Raw genomic sequence first — 17,044 nt, 5'->3', positions numbered from 1 at the left:
CAACTGTCTGCAAAGCGTCTCGACGCCAGAAGAAGCCGAAGCCCTCCTACTCAAGCTCCGCGCCTCCCTGATCAAAGGCGGCTTTGATCTCCGGCAGTGGGCCAGCAGCGACCCTCAAGTACTTCGCAGCCTCTCCCCAGAGAACAAGGCAGCAAGCAGCGAGACCTGGATGGCGACCATCCCAGGTGAAGCCCAAGAAATGACATTAGGACTAGTCTGGCGCTTCAAAACAGACTCGCTCCATTACAGACACACACCCCTGACCAAGGAGCAGGGAAGGTCGATTTCACTACCGACCACCAGACGGAGTGTATACAGAACACTCGCCAGACAATATGACCCGTTGGGATGTATCCTACCTTACACCACCAGGGCAAAAATGATTGTACGAGAGCTGTGGGACAAGGAACAGGGCTGGGACGACCCCATACCCGACCACCTCGCTTCCACCTGGAGAGAGTGGGAAAAAGAACTCAACTCGCTCCCAAATGTGAACATACGCCGCAGCTACTTCCCACCCACAGTGCGGTTGGAGACGTGCCAGATGGACCTGCACGTCTTCAGCGACGCCTCAGAAGTAGCCTACGGCTCGGTGGCTTACTTGCGGGCCCGAGAGGAGGGAGGAGAAATACACACCGCCTTCATCCTGGCTCGCTCAAGGATAGGCCCCCGCAAGCAACAATCGATCCCGCGTCTAGAGCTCTGCGCAGCCCTGGTAGGCGCGCAACTCGCCACGTTAATCCAACGTGAACTGACCATCCCGGTGCAAAGAACAATCCTGTGGTCAGACTCCATGACCGTACTCACATGGATCCAGTCCGATTCGTGTAGATACAAGGTCTTCGTGGGAGTCAGAATCACAGAGATCCAAGACTTAACAGAATCAGCATGCTGGAGGTACGTGGACACAAAACAGAACCCAGCAGATGTCATCACACGGGGGATGTCCCTAGATGACCTCACACGTCACAATATCTACAGTGACGGTCCCGAGTTCCTCAAGCTCCCGGAAGAAGAGTGGCCTAACCCCACCCCACGGGAGGCTAGTCAAGAGGAGGCAGAGATGAAGAAATCTATGTTCTGTGGGTTGACGCACACACCAGTCCCCACCGACCCCAACATAGACGACTGCCCCACCCTTGAGAGTGCGCAGTTAAAGACATTCCTGTGGCACCACCCTGAGGTTCCCTCCACTACTGACATTAATGCAGCTAATTACGAAGAAGCAGAACTCCTTCTGCTACAGCGAGCCCAAAGAGACTCGTCTCCCCGACGAGCTAGACTGTCTGCAGGGATCAAAGCCAGTCCCGCCAGACAGCAGACTGCTCCACTTGGCCCCTGAGCGCGACGCCCATGACCTCATCAGAGTGGGTGGTCGTCTGAGATGGGCCCCGGACTTAACGGATGACGTCAAGTTCCCTATAGTCCTCAACAGCCGACACAAGGTCACCGAGCTCATCATAAAGAAATACGACGAGGATGTGCACCACACTGGGGCAGAGAGAGTCTTCGCTGAGATCCGACGTCGCTATTGGATACTGCAAGGAAGAGAAGCAGTACGACGCTTCCAGCGGACCTGTCTAGACTGTCGCAAGTGGCGAGCACAACCCAGTATACCCAGGATGGCTGACCTGCCTCCCTGTCGCCTCCGACTTGGCGACAAGCCCTTTCACTCCACCGGCATGGACTGCTTCGGCCCGCTGTACGTGAAGAAAGGAAGAGGGACGGAGAAGAGGTGGGGCATTGTATTCAAATGCATGACCACCCGAGCAATACACATAGAACTCCTTCCGACCATGAGTACGGACTCACTCCTTATGGCCTTCCGGAGATTCACAGCGCGAAAAGGAAAACCGTCTATATTATTGTCTGATCACGGGACAAACTTCAAAGGCGGAGAAAGAGAGCTGAGAGAGAGCTTCCAAGCTATGGGCCCAGAACTTAAGACCCACCTCGCTCCCTCTCAGATTGACTTCCAGTTTAACCCCCCGAACGCCCCTCACTTCGGGGGAACCTGGGAACGAGAAGTACGTTCAATAAAGACAGCCCTGTACGCCGTGCTTGGGGCCCAGACCGTGGCTGAAGAAGTCCTCACGACAGTCCTCACAGAGATCGAGGGAGTATTGAACTCAAAGCCCCTCGGTTACGTCTCAAGTGATGTAGCAGATGTCGACCCAGTCACCCCCAACACTCTCTTGATTGGGCGGCTGGACCCCACGCTCCCACAGACGGTGTACAGACCTGAAGAAGCGAACGGCCGAATAATGTGGAGGTACAGTCAAGTATTGGCTGACAAGTTTTGGAACAGTTTAAAGATAAAAGATAGAGACAACTTGACGGAGGACACAGTCGTCATGATCGTGGACCAGTCACTACCCCGAGCTATGTGGCCGGCCGGCCGCGTAAGCAAAGCGATCACTGGCGCCGACGGAAAGGTCAGAGCGGCAGAAGTTCTTGTCCAGGGACGGACATACACCCGACCCGTGGCGAGGCTGATAGAGTTGCCAAGGCTCCCTGACTCCCTTGATGACGACCATGACCCACTGACTTTGTGAATTGCCCTACTCCCCACAACAGACATTGAGTAGTTGACAAGACGGTTAATCTGTCTCTGCTTATCTAATTAGGTGCAGACTAATTAGGAGGCGGCTGTTACAAAGGGTCAGATTAAACCGAATATATATATTTATTGCTTGAGATCCCTTGTATAATATTTGTATATCGTTTGATATCCCTTGTATATTCTTTGTATATATACACGGAATATCCCTTTACCTGGGTACAAGCCAGACCATAATATTCGTTCTCCTATTGGACAGCGACCCCTAGGCGCCAACGGCCATACCCCCAATGGCAAGTTCAAAGGCAACGCCAAGGCATGTCTCAACATGTCCAGGTTTGCGCAGTAATACGAGACAGAACTGAGGTTGGCACTAGATTATTCACCTTACGTATAAATACGTCGCAGGTGGATACAGCAGCACTTGGTCTTATCCTAAACGTTGAAGCCTTCACCACGAGACAACGTGCCGTGAAGTGGGCCTCTTTGCCCCTGAATAGAGCCTTGAGAACCGCATGCGAATATATAGCTAAAGTGTCAGAGTTTAACGCAGTATCGTTGAGTTCGACTTATTCTAATGTGAAGTAATAGTCTATCATTTATAGTGTATCGTGCGGCTACCGTTCTTCAGTGACCAGCATTACCACCGGTTCGTCGTACCTATAGCTAGTGCACTTATCCAGGCTGGGCGGCCTAAACTCGTGCCACCACCCGAGGAGTCCTAGACGAGGACCGTTGGATATGTACACCGGAGAACCTACACTGGCGAATGCAGAGCCCTTTCTGGCTGGATTATATTGCTTTGGTACCGTGACTGCTGGAGCAGAGAACCGTCTACCCCACTATCGTGTGGGATCTACCCCTGTGAGGAGCACCCTCGAGCCCGCCTCTAGGACCAGAGGCTGGCTAGCTTTCATCCATGCTGTCGGGCATACTGGATTATAGCTGTTGCTTTGTCTGCGGACCAAGGGAGTACTGCACTGGCTCCTGTATCTGGAGCCTCGTTATTCCGCGTTGACCCAGACTTTGCACCCGAACATTCCTCTACCCTGCCGGCTTACAACCGGAGGGAACCCACCAGTGTCTCCAGCTGACTACTAGTGTGCCTTATGTAATTGCTATGCTACAGGTGGCATCAGTTATACCCATCTTACTATTCTCATGGACTTACGCTCTTGACCTACTTTAAGTGTTCTTCGCCTTACAAGCGCAAGTATAATTCTCAATCTGTAACCTACCGTTGCTTGCTCTAATAATAATAAATCCCTCTAACTAGAACTTTATGTGTCATTGCCGTATTCTTGTGTGGGTGTTCACCAGATATATTCATGTACTGTATGGCCAGTAATTAAAGTACATAACTAAGTAGTGGTTTAATAATACCATACTCTCAATACAGTCAGGGAATTGTACCCCTCAGTTACACCCACAATATAGTGTTCTTCCCCCTTTTTACTGTATAAGAAAGAATAAAAAACGCATTGCAATGACACCAGATAGTGGACAGACTTTGTAAATATGATGATGGGATTCAAGTTCGCGTTTTTGTTGATCATAGGCATGCTGTCAGAGTATGATCTTAATCAGACATTCTAGAACATTTGTCTCACAGATCATGTCATAATACTAGAACATAGGCTATGGCATGGTCCATCGTGATCTTGTGTAGACTGTTATTACTGTACCGGTACCACCCATTGTGACAACAGCCTTGTGAGTCCCGCACACAAACATGATGGAATTCAAGTTCATGTATTGAAAGGCAGGCTACATCATACATGCAGTGAGATTCATTGTTCTTGTATATGCTCTCGTATTATTGTTTATATAGGCTACCCAATACTGACATCAAAATAGATTGTAGTATGCCTCTAGAAATCATATGCAGCAGGTAGAAAATTGACGGAAGATCCATCGCGATTCGGAATAAAATTGAGGAGAACTTTAATCCCTGGGTATTAATCAAACAACACGGGAAAAGGCAGTCATATTCCAGCATGGGCTTTATTAGTTAATATGGTCTTTAAGAGATATCATATCCGACATCACTGTACGTGTACATGTCTGTCAGCCTGTCTCGTATTTCTCCATAACACGCAATTCCCTCGGGTCAGTCCATTATTTCACATCCCATGGGGGTGTTTCATGACCATATATGGATAATCGGGGCGGTTCTGGTATGCAAATACTTAAAACAGTGCACAAGCTCAAACGTAGGATCAAAGTCATATTCATCATGACAGGTGTGCGTAGAACCTGCATACGCACGTGTGGTGAATCCCGATTTTTCTGTGCGTGCACTGATTCTACATTCTGTGCTTACGTGTGGAAATAGAACATTTTCCACGCCACGTTGATGAATGAGGGCCCTGGGCCCTCATTTATCAATTTTTCTTAGAAAATGTTCTATTTCCACACGTAAGCACAGAATTTAGAATGTGTGCACGCACAAAAAAAACTGGATTTATCACACGTGCGTACACAGGTCCTACGCACACCTGTCATGATAAATATCACCTTGGTCCTACGCTGAGGCTCGTGCACACTTTCACGTATTTGCATACCAAAACCGCCCCGATTAACCATATACGGTAATGGAACACCCCCATGAAATGTGGAAAAATGGACTAAGCCGAGGGAAGCGTGTTATGTGACAGGCTGACAGACGTGTACACGTACGGTGATGTCGGATATGATATCTATTAACCATTGCTGCCTGGGCAGCGCAAACACTAATAAAGACCGTGCTGGAATATGACTGCCTTTTCCCGTTTTGTTTGATTAATACCCAGGGATTAAAGTTCTCCTCAATTGTATTACAAATCGCGACGGATTTTCCGTCAATTTTCTACCTGCTGCATATGATTTCTAGAGGCATACAATCTATTTTGATGTCAGTATTGGGTAGCCTATATAAAAATAATACGAGAGCATATACAAGAACAATGAATCTCACTGCCATGTATGATGTAGCCTATAGTATACGCCATGTGTAGCCTGCCTATGTGATCAATACAAACATGAACTTGAATTCCATCATGTTTGTGTGCGGGAGCTCACAAGGCTGTTGTCACAATGGGTGGTACAGTAATAACAGTCTACAATATCACGATGGACCATGCCATGTAGCCTATGTTCTATTATGACATGATCTGTGACGACAAATGTTCTAGAATGTTTGATTATGACATCATACTCTGACAGCATGCCTATGATCAATAAAAACGCGAACTTGAATCCCATCATCATATTTACATAGTCTGTCCACTATTTGTATTACTTTGTTATTCCCCCCCCCCCCATCTATGTAAAGCGACCTTGCATGGGTCTCTTGAAAGGCGCTATGTAAAATGAAGCTATTATTATTATTATTATTATTGTTGTTGTTATTATTATTATCATGTCTGTGTGCTGAGCTCAGTGAAGTTTCAACGGAGCGAGGTAATCTATTCTAACAAACAAATTGAAGTAGAAAGCATTCCGTTGTGGCCAATCTTATTTGGAAACATGACACAAAATAATAGTATGTCGCTTTTTATTTGAAACAATATTTAATGGCGTTTGGAGGTGGGTGTTCTGCTTCTGCCCCCCTTGCCAAACAAGCAAGCCAACCTCTTGTTCCCGCATGAGCCCGTTATAATTACACTACTGCCGCTATTTTACAATGAACTATAATGAATTACGGGTCATACAGAAGTTGAACACGCCAGTGTTGGAAGTAATGCACGGAAGCTTATTTCCGCGTTGAAACTAATGCATGAACTGAGGAGCGCATATGCCGTAGTAACGATATTCTACCACTGGGCGTCAGCTAAGCATGCTCAGAGCTGTGCGTAAATATAAGCACAAAGTCAAGTTCACGTTCAAATTGATAAATCCCACACTTTGCTTAGAAATGGTCGTACGCACGGGTTAAGCACATATCTGTGCGTACGTCACGTTGATACATGAGGGCCCTGGTTACATTAGACAATAAGGTGTGTGAGTCTGCGGCTGCTGCCGTATCTGTCCATCAACTCGAGTCTACGGGACAAGAGCAGTACAACAATTTCAGGAAGAGTGCTTGAATCAAATGACAGACTTCTGACAGCACCGATCAAGCGAAATAACTTACTGTTGTTCCACGAGAAGAAAACACAGAAGAAGACAGCAAATAAGCTGAGAATGCAGCACTTCAAACATCATGCAGAGCTCTATGGGAAAGCTTTTATTGTGCTAGACACAATACACGTCAAGTAGAGATATTTCTGTTGACGAGGAGTTAGTTGCGCCAGCTGTAACAAGACATTTTCGCATTCCTGTCAAATAAGTTGTTAACAGATGGACAGTTCCCAGATGACAAGGATGCAGGGCTTGACATTACATTTTTGGCTCACTAGCCACTGTGGCTAGTGGTTTTCCAAAGAGCGGCACGGTGGTGTAGTGGTTAACACTGTTGCCTCACAGCAAGAAGGTCCAGAGTTCGATTCCCGCTTGGGGACCAGGTTTCCATGATGCCAGGTACCCAGGTGGGGTATCTCCCAGGCCTTTCTGTGTGGAGTTTGCATGTTCTCCCCGTGCTCGCAAGGGTTTCCCCCCTGATAAGATAAACCCAATGGAAAAACATGCACAACAGATCGCTAACGATGTGGCATCCTTGACGAAGACGGACAGGAGCACTTGGATTGGTCCCCGGGGCGCGGCTCATGTTGCCGCACTATCTGCTCCCGGCTGCCCATGGGGGGGGAAGGACGACGGGATGGGAAAAGTGCAGAGAGACATTTCATCGGCGACTCAGTGCATGTGTGTGTGTGTTCCTGTGGGTCGCCCATCTCGCGTGTGTGTGTGTTAAGCTGCATGACAAATAAAGACTTCTAGTCTAACAATTATTATTACTCAGCATTTTCACCAGCCAAAAATCCCCACATACGCAGATCATAACCCAACAATGGTAATAATGTGATTATTAAAATGGTCATGTGAAAATGGGCTCCATACTAACTTTTTTCACCACCGTGATGAATGAGAGACCTCCTCCAATGTACAGTTTATATGTCAAATGTATATGGGCGTTTATTTGATTTTGGGCACTTTTGGGAAAATCTATTTATCAAAAATAAAATTGCATAAAACCTTAAATGATCAATTAAGCTTTATAGTCATTTTGTCAGGAATCATAATATGAACATTGTTGTAAACATCACTTTATGGAATTTAATATATTTAACACTTTTCCTAGAATGTCAGAGAATATTGTCATTACCATCACGTTACCAAATAACTCTTTAAAATGTAAAAAGAAAAGGCATTTATGTAACATTATACCTTACTTCTGATGTATTAGTGGTTTGAAATATTTTACTTGAATTGAAACATGCTTTAGATCTTTAGATATGCAGCCTTTTAAATATATTGCTAGATCCTGTCAAGAAAGATACAATTACTACAACAACAGGTCCATGACTCTTGTTTTTCATACATAAAATGTTAAGGGAGGGCTTGTAATATAGGAAAACATGTAGGAAAATGTCAGATTTAAACGATTTGTTACAAATTTGTTAAGAAATATGTCATGTGTTTGGTAATGACGTATTGTTGTGGTAATGACGAAATGTGATGGGAATGACATTTAGATAGATTTATTGAATTCATTCATGGATACAGTAACACAACATCAGAATCATAGGTATTATCAACAACTGTTACAACAGGATAGGAACATCTAAGAAACCATCTAAAAAAAACACTGACAACCTTTATGGTTTCAAACAACATACTTTAACAGTAAGAGGTTTGTTCTTTTAACATGCCTACATCTTCTTCTCCATGAGGGAGCATACTTGTTTCCAGACAGAGGCATTGAGCATCATATGTCTTTTAGTAATCGGTTGGGGCTCTGGGACAAGGCCCAGCACATTTTCCATTCTATACCATATTAGGGGAGAACGGGGGACATTGTCACACTTTTTACTCTAGTGTGAATTGCTCATAATCAAAACATCTTTCAATAGTCATTCCTACATTAAATTGAAGCTTAAGATGTTGGCTTGAAATGTGTATCCCTCTCATTTTCCAACGTATTGTAACAAAGAGTTAATCACCTATCAAAGACACTCTGACACATTGTGACAACCAACCCCATCATGGGGATGGTTGTCACACACTATGGGGTTGGTTGTCACCATGTGTTTTAAAACTTTTAATGGGAAAATCTTAAAAAGAAGACAAGATTTAGATTTCAGATAATGATTGAAGAAGTGCGTCTTTAGTCGACGGCGAAAGATTGGATGGGTTTCGGCTGTCCTAACTGGGGTGGGTAGTTCATTCCACCATTGTGGGGCAAGGACTGAGAATAGACAAGAAGGCACAACTAAATTTGAAAGTTTAATTGCATTGACAAGTTGACAAATACATAACTTAATGCATCTTAATGAACATAAACAGGAAATACATCTTTAGGCCATCCTATATAACAAAATAAGAACACAATAAATCGGCCTAACAATAATAGCCTACACCAGTGGTTCTCAAACTGTGGTACGCGTACCACTAGTGGTACTTGGTGGTACTGCTGGTGGTACTTGAAAACATTTACAAAAAAGCAAAAAAAAAAATTCTTTTTTTTTAACTTTTTTTTTTTAATTTTTTTTTTAAACATAACATCAAATTAGACACACAGGCATTAACAGTAAACATCCAGTAAAAAAAAAAATTTGCAGTCAGGCCACTGAACTTAGAAGCAGGCCAGGCCAGTGTTTCTGGTTGCGGTGGCGCGATAGTTAGATAACCTAAGTGGGGAACAACCAGGAGATCACTGTGACAGAGAGTAATGCAGTCTAAACAGTCATAAATCTTTAATTCAACTTCAGCCCTGATCATAACCATTTATTTTTAAAAAATGTATTGAATATGTGTTTTCTTTTCTTTTTTACAATAATTTGTGATGCCCATCACAAACACTGGCATTTAAAGGGTAACATTTCAAAAATTCCTGCACCAGAATGCAGGAAATTAAGTTTTTGTAACAAAATAATTGTGTGTGTGTGTTTGTGTGTGTGTGTGTGTGTGAGTGAGTGAGAGAGAGAATGGTGGACAATTGCTTGCTGTGTGAGAGAGAGAGAGAGAGACAGAGACAGACAGAGAGAGAGAGAGAGATAGAGAGAGAATTAAGTACATTTGCTGAAATACAGTTGTTCTTAATTTTCTCACTTGCTATGTGAGAATGTTAGTTATTATGTTCTCAATGCCCCTTGCATTGTATGAGTTGTGTGGAAGCGTTTGCTAGTTCTAGTGCTATCCCTTTGTACATTGTGGCTGTGTCTGACAAAAGTTAACAATACATAATGGTATTAGGAATACATTTGCCTCCTGCGTGAACTGCGCATAGCTGAATATACTGTATTTTAACGCCGGTCATATGGTGGTACTTGGAGAGCCAGCTACGTTCTCAGGTGGTACTTGGTGTAAAACGTTTGAGAACCACTGGCCTACACAACATGTCTAGTAAAGTACCTGCACAGCAGGATGTCTGGCAACACCACATTAGAATAGCATACACAAATATACTAGTATAATATAATAGTAGGCTATACCCAAAAAACCCAGATATCGGTTATCGAATATCGATAATATAACAACCAAATATCAGTTATTCGATAGTTGTCCTTTATCTGGCCCTATTTAAAAGTTTAACTGAGATCGGAATAAAGGAGTTTTTAAACCTATTTAGTCTAGAGCGTGAAACTCTAAACCTCCTCCCATAGGGCAGTAGCTCATACTCGGCATGTAAGACATGGGAGGGGTCCGAGACTATTCTATTGGCTTGCCTTGAGTAGCCTGTTAAAAAATAGACTGCAGGGATGGGTGACCTTTCACCCCTATGATCTTCCATGCAGTCTGCATCAGACGGACCAGTTTGGACTTTAATTGTACAGACAGGTTACCAAACCAAGCTGTAATACCGTATCTGATGAGACTCTCTAATACAGATTGGTAGAAAAGTAACACATTTTTTTTATCTACACCATGAACTCTAAGGCGACGTAGAAAGTGCAGTTGTTGTTGTAGTCTGCTACACAGGCTATCTACATGGGTGTTCCAGGTTAGTGTGTTATCGACAAAAATCACAAGATATTTATATGAAGAGACCGGCGAGATGGACTGTGTGTGGATGACCACAGGCCTGTGGTCCCCAACATCTCTGGGGTCAAACACCATCTCCTCAGTCTTAACTGATTGAAAATGTTATTAACAGATTGCAGAATGGGTACAATACAGTAAGGCTCAATACACACAATTGTTAAGGGGATGCAGACCAGAGAAAGACTTTCGTCTTGTTTACACCAGGTCCCCCATTTTCTATTTATAATGAATTGTAAGTAGGGTGCAACTAGCACCGTGCAATCCATTCTTTGTGGATCTACAGTACTACTGTAGCCCTTAATGTTGCTAGTCTTTAGCACTTTGTGATGGAGCAGTTTGTCAGCCATCAGTTGAGTGTTTGCATGTGTTTTACACAAGCATGTGTCCCTATCACGGACGGTTGGCCTTAATATCCAAAATGGGCAGGTTTTCCATAACTTACTATAGGAAATCTTGAGCTGTGGATGTTCATTCTTGTATTTCCGCCAAAGACTGTACGTTTCATTCAGAAAGCGCTTTTGCATTTTCACTTTCTTCCGCATCAATGTGTCTCTCTTCCCTGTTGTTGCCCGTGAGTTATCATCACGTTCCAGAAACTCTTTGACTTTTGTCCTGGTAGAGAGAGGCAATGCATTTGCATGTTTCTTCTGAAGTCCAGTTCCTCTTCTGTATTTCCGCATCATCTTTGCAGAGAATCCAAGTTCCTTTTGAGCCAGATACACCAACTTGTACTTTTTCAGAATTCCCCCCCCTTAGAATCTTTGAAATGACTTGCTTCTCTTTAGTGTTGGTGTCTCGCAGCTCTGACACTAGAGTATTGTGGAACAATATAGTGTCTTCCTGAGATCACATTTCTTTGACTTCATTTGTTGTTTTGATTTTGATCGTGGCGATTGTTGTGGTTTGAGTCTTTCATATCGTTTTTTATATTTCTCCATATTTCGTTTTGCTCTCTCCAACATCAGGTTGGCTTCACACAGATCTCTGTAGACTTTACTTCTGTTTCTGTTCACCTTTTTTCGTCCTCTTTGTTGTGGGGTTTCTTGTGGTGTAGGCTGATTGGGACTTTCACATCTGGCAATAGGGACAGGGACATCATTGTGTTGCTCAGGCTGTTCTGTTGGTGACACTGGTGGCCTATTCACTGTTAGGTAGTCATCCATATTTCATATTTGCTTATCGTTTGTTCTTTTGTTTCTTTGATTGATTCGCCATTGATGCCTTTTATATCTTTGTGTGCATTTGGGCAGCTGAGATATGCATTGCAGCTTACCCGTCTCTTTCTCTCTTTTTATACCGCTCTTTTTCTTTTTGAAAATATCTTTGATATTGTTCTGGATCATCTTTAAGTCTGTCTCTGTATGATTTTGAACTTTGGCCTGTTGATTTAGGTGCCATGGTGAAGACACTAGCATAAACAAATACAAAAACCAATAAATAAATAAATAACAATAAATATCAGTTATAAATGAGACACAACATTTATATATACATATACATATACATACAAGTAATGTTATAAAAAAAAAAGAGCTATAAACAGATATCTTTGTCATTACCACCACACGTTGTCATTACCACCACACTTCATTGTGTGGTGGTAATGACAGTGATGGTAATGAAATGTTCTTACTTTTAAGCTAACAGCTAGCATAACATCAAACTTGCTTATATTCAATTCTTAGCTAGCTAGCAATGTACTCAATGTACCTACAAATATGAAGAAGTTTGACTAAGATTCAAAAGCATTATCAAATTATAGTGTGTTTGGTAATGACACACAATAAACATATTCTGTAGTCAGGGCCGCCTGGGAGAAATGCGAGGCCCTGTGCGAGATTTAACGCGAGCCCCCCCCCCCCCCCCCCCCCCCCCAAAGGTAAAAAAAAAAAAAAAAAATTATATATATATATATATATATATATATTTTTTTTTTTTTTTTTATACAGTCAACATATTCTTAAATAATAGCGCTGCCCGAGGCGGGGCATGATACAGTCAACATATAGCAAAAGAGAGAGCGAGAGAGAGCTCCCGTTCTACAGTCAATATACAGTGTACAGAGAGAGAGAGAGAGAGAGAGAGACACATTGGAAAGAAATTGAAATGCTATTTGGCCCTAAACAGAGAGTACACAGTGGCAGAATACCTGAGCACTGTGACTGAAGATCCTTGAGCACAGCCTAGCCATCGAGAAAGGCCGCCATAGGCAGACTGTGTGTGTTAGAAAGAGAGAGAGAGAGAGAGAGAGAGAGAGAGAGAACATGTGTGTTTGTCATGTGTGTGTGTGTTAGAGAGAGACTAGAGCATGTATGACAGATTCAAAAGGACAAAGATCAACACTTAAATCCAACAAGAAGAGGGTATACCAGAGAAACCAAAGCAGCAAGGAGCCAATGGCCGACATCAGCTAAATAGGCTAGCCAGGTACTGTGACACCAGGCCACACACAGCTTTGGCCAATGGCCCAACGCTACCCAAGCTACACAAACGACCATTCACACACAGCACATGTCGTATCTCCAAATGTTGTGAAGTAGCATATGTTTTGCCTGGAAAAAAACATCGTTATTAACAAAACATTCGGGAGGGGAAGGAAGGAAGAGTGGGGTAATGTCATGACATTTTCATTAATCCAAGTTACCTGCACGAGGAACGCAGGGCGAAAGGCCGCAACACAGGTCTCCACGTTGACGAAAGGCCTCTCGCTGGCGGGACAAAAAGAAGCTATGGCCAGAGCCTTGTCATGGTGCAGGCCCGACTACATCTTCTGTCAAAGGGCCTGCTATTCTCAAGGCTAACTGATAGCATCAAACGAACGTTCCCAGCTGACGCTAAACAGCTAACTGGCTAACAGTTAGCTCACACAGTTAGCTACTAGTAGTATTAGCTAGTCGACCAGTTTGGCTCCAGAGAGAGAGAAAGAGAGATAGGGTCAGGTGACTCAGGTCCACGGCGGGTATATAATCATAGGTTGACTCACCATAACGCAGTATCAACGTGGGAGGAGACTTTCTTGGCCCCACGGTGTAATTTCTTCTTCTTCTTCTTCTTCTTCTTCTTCGAGTACTTTCCGGCAGACTGGACACCTTTCGGCGTATTGCTGCCTAACAGATTTATCTGCTCACAAGTTCTCTTCTCCTTCTTTTGAAAAGACATCCACTCGCCTCGCCTCGCTCCTCTGAATAGGTTAGCTAACGCTAGTTAGCATTTAGCTAAGCTAGCTACTAGCCGACATCATGGCTATACCATGAAAGGCTCCGGCCATTTGTCCCGCTAGCGAGAGGCCTTTCGTCAACGTTCCTTGGTGACCGACCGACTGATAATGACCGACCTCTTTCTTCGTCTTGGCTGGCATAACTAAGCATAGTCAAAAGCTGCACGCGCGAAAATGTCAAACGCAGCCGACTCACGCTGCCACGCCGGCGTAACGTTACTACACTGTCTACACATGATGTAAGTAAAACCACTCCCTTCGTTGAAACCAATGCTGCTGCAGAACCCCAGAGGCTGAGCTCCAATAGTGAGTATGTCTGCAGCTGCAGGACTGCAGACCCAGGAACAAGTCAGACACATTCTACAAACGTGTCTAATGTGAAATATATAAGCATATAAGCAAAACTAGATTTTAGGTCTGTGATGAAAAAGGGCCTCGCGGGAAGGGGGGCCTCGCAAAAAAATAAAAACAAAAATAAAAAAAATAATAAAAAAAATTAATACATTTTTATTTTTTTTTGCGAGGCCCCCCTTCCCGCGAGGCCCTGTGCGACCGCACTGCTCGCACACCCCCTGAGGCGGCCCTGTCTGTAGTATGAGTAAGTAAATGTGAAAATATATTATATTCCTGGTGATCAAAATGTCAGTCTTCCACTCAGCCATGTGCTCCACTAACCAAAGCAAGGGGCGTAGCCAACAATTCATTGTATTGCAAATAGTTCAACGTGATGGTAATGACACAGATATTAAGGGACAAACCTATTTTGATATATTTTTTTTTCACATATTGTACTTAAGTTAAATATTTGGCAGAGAATCATTGATTCAAATGTAGTTATAGTAATACATACCTAAAAGTATTGTTTTTTAATAGTTTTTTCTAGAGAAATACAAGACCAAACGTTAAAACTCTGGATTGGGACAAGGTGAAAATGGTAAAATTCCAACATTAAACAACAAAAAATAAGATAAAAAAATGTATGTTTTAAATTGAATAATTAAGTCTAGGTAAGTAATTAATTATACTAATTAATGATAGCATAAAGAATCTGGAAATATTTTTTTTTCTTTCAAATATATCCCAGGGACATGAAAATGCCCAAATTCAAATAATCACCCATATACACTCTTTTCTGGAAACTTTTTGTATCACAAACAGTACTGTATTTGCAAATCTGGTATGTCATAAATGTATAGATGTAGCAGTACTGTCTATCTGTATGTCGTGTATGTCATATATGTTATAATGAATTGAAAACTGGGGACCCTGATGTAAACAAGACGAAAGTATTTCTCTGGTCTGCATCCCCTTAACAATTGCATGTATTGAGCTGTACTGTACTGTACCCATTCTGCAATCTGTTAATACAGTTTTCATTCAATCAATCAGAGAGAGAGAGAGAGAGAGAGAGAGAGAGAGAGAGAGAGAGAGAGAGAGAGAGAGAGAGAGAGAGAGAGAGAGAGAGAGAGAGAGAGAGAGAGAGAGAGAGAGAGAGAGAGAGAGAGAGCGCAGGTTCTAGGTTGAATCAATTGATGAACAATGTCCCCGTTTCATTATAAGCGTCTTGCAAGTTGCAACGCTGGTTAAGATATGAAAATACTTGCCAGTACTGTAAGGATGGTTGTAGGCAGCTGTGTTCAACGAGCCCGCCAGCTTGATTATGTGTATTGATTATGTGTATTGTGTTACGTTCTGGACACCGACCTCGGTCGGTGACCACCCACATTCCTGGCATATGTCACTGGGCTTGTCACCTGTCATTTCCCTGTCAATTAGTGCTGTCACTTAGGGGTGGTTCCTGATTGGCTGTCACGGGGGTGTGTGTGGAATGTTGGTATTCTGTCTCTATTTAACATACCTCTCTTCTGCTTGTCCATTGTCAGGTCTTCACTAATTGCGTTCGGGGATAACGCGGACGGTTCTACTGTGGACCTCCAATAAGCTCCCATTTATCTTATCTGACACTTGTGCTTTTAGCACTTGTTCTCTCTTAGAATTTACTCTGTGTTCTTACTATTAAAGTCAAACCTGTTCAAGAGTAAACACTCTCTGTCTCTGTGATTGCCTTCAACCATTGGAATTCACCTACCTGCATTCTGACAGAAGACCTGACCATCAGAATTCCATGGAGGCCATCATGGAGATGCTCCGGACGCAGGGAGCAGCCCAGACACGGATGGAGGAACATCAGCAGCTGGTCAGTGCCGAGTTAATCCGACTCAATGGGGTCGTCGGATCATCCCAAGCGGTGGCGCAGTCGGCGTTGGCCACAGCTCGACAAGCCCAAGAAGGAGTGGCTGGTGTGCAGTCGGCGGCGGGGGAAGCAGCGCTCCACACAGAAGAAAGTCGGGGGGGGTTCGGGGTCCAGGAGCGGTCCCGCGAACCACATCTGCAGGCGCCCGCTCGCTATGACGGATCACCGGATGGTTGTCGGGAATTCATCACCCAGTGTCTACTCGTTTTCCGGCTGCAGCCACGATAATTTCCATCGGAGACAGCGCAGGTAGCGTATATTATCACACTGCTCACCGGCGAAGCTCTCTCCTGGGCTACGGCGGAATTAGAGGCAGGGGCGATAATCTGCGACAGTCTGGACGCCTTTACCCGGGAATTGAGAAGAGTATTCGATACTTCCCGGGTACTCTTGATCTTCGAGGCTGGTGGTCGTCTTCTCGACTGCCGGCAGGGCCTCCGCACAGTCGCAGCTTATGCTATCAATTTTCGGATCTTGGCTCGGGAGACAGCTTGGGCGGAGAACGTCTGCGTGGTTCTGTTCGTCAGGGGACTCTCAGCGCGGATGCGAGATGCTCTCTCCGCGCGTGAGATCCCCGAGCAGCTGGAAGTGCTGATCAACACCACCATCAAGATGGATAATCGGCACCGGGAGAGGGAGAAGGAGCATGTCAACAACACCCAGCCCCAGGTATGTTTTCCTTCTTCTCCTGGTGTTGATAATTCCATGCATTACACGAGTGGGCCACTGGGTGATGAATCCATGCAGCTTGGAGCGCTGTCGCTCTCGGACGACGAGAGGCAGCGCTTCATCAAAGAGCGACGCTGTTTCCGGTGCGGCCGCACCGGTCACCGCTTCGGCAGCTGTCGGGTCCAGGCTGTATCGGCTCGGCGCCAATCGGGGATGGAAGGTG

The sequence above is a fragment of the Notolepis coatsorum genome, assembly GCF_963971535.1.
Source record: "Notolepis coatsorum genome assembly, contig: SUPER_15_unloc_1, whole genome shotgun sequence".
NCBI lineage: Eukaryota > Metazoa > Chordata > Actinopteri > Aulopiformes > Paralepididae > Notolepis > Notolepis coatsorum.
Note: the sequence above shows the minus strand (reverse complement) of the source record.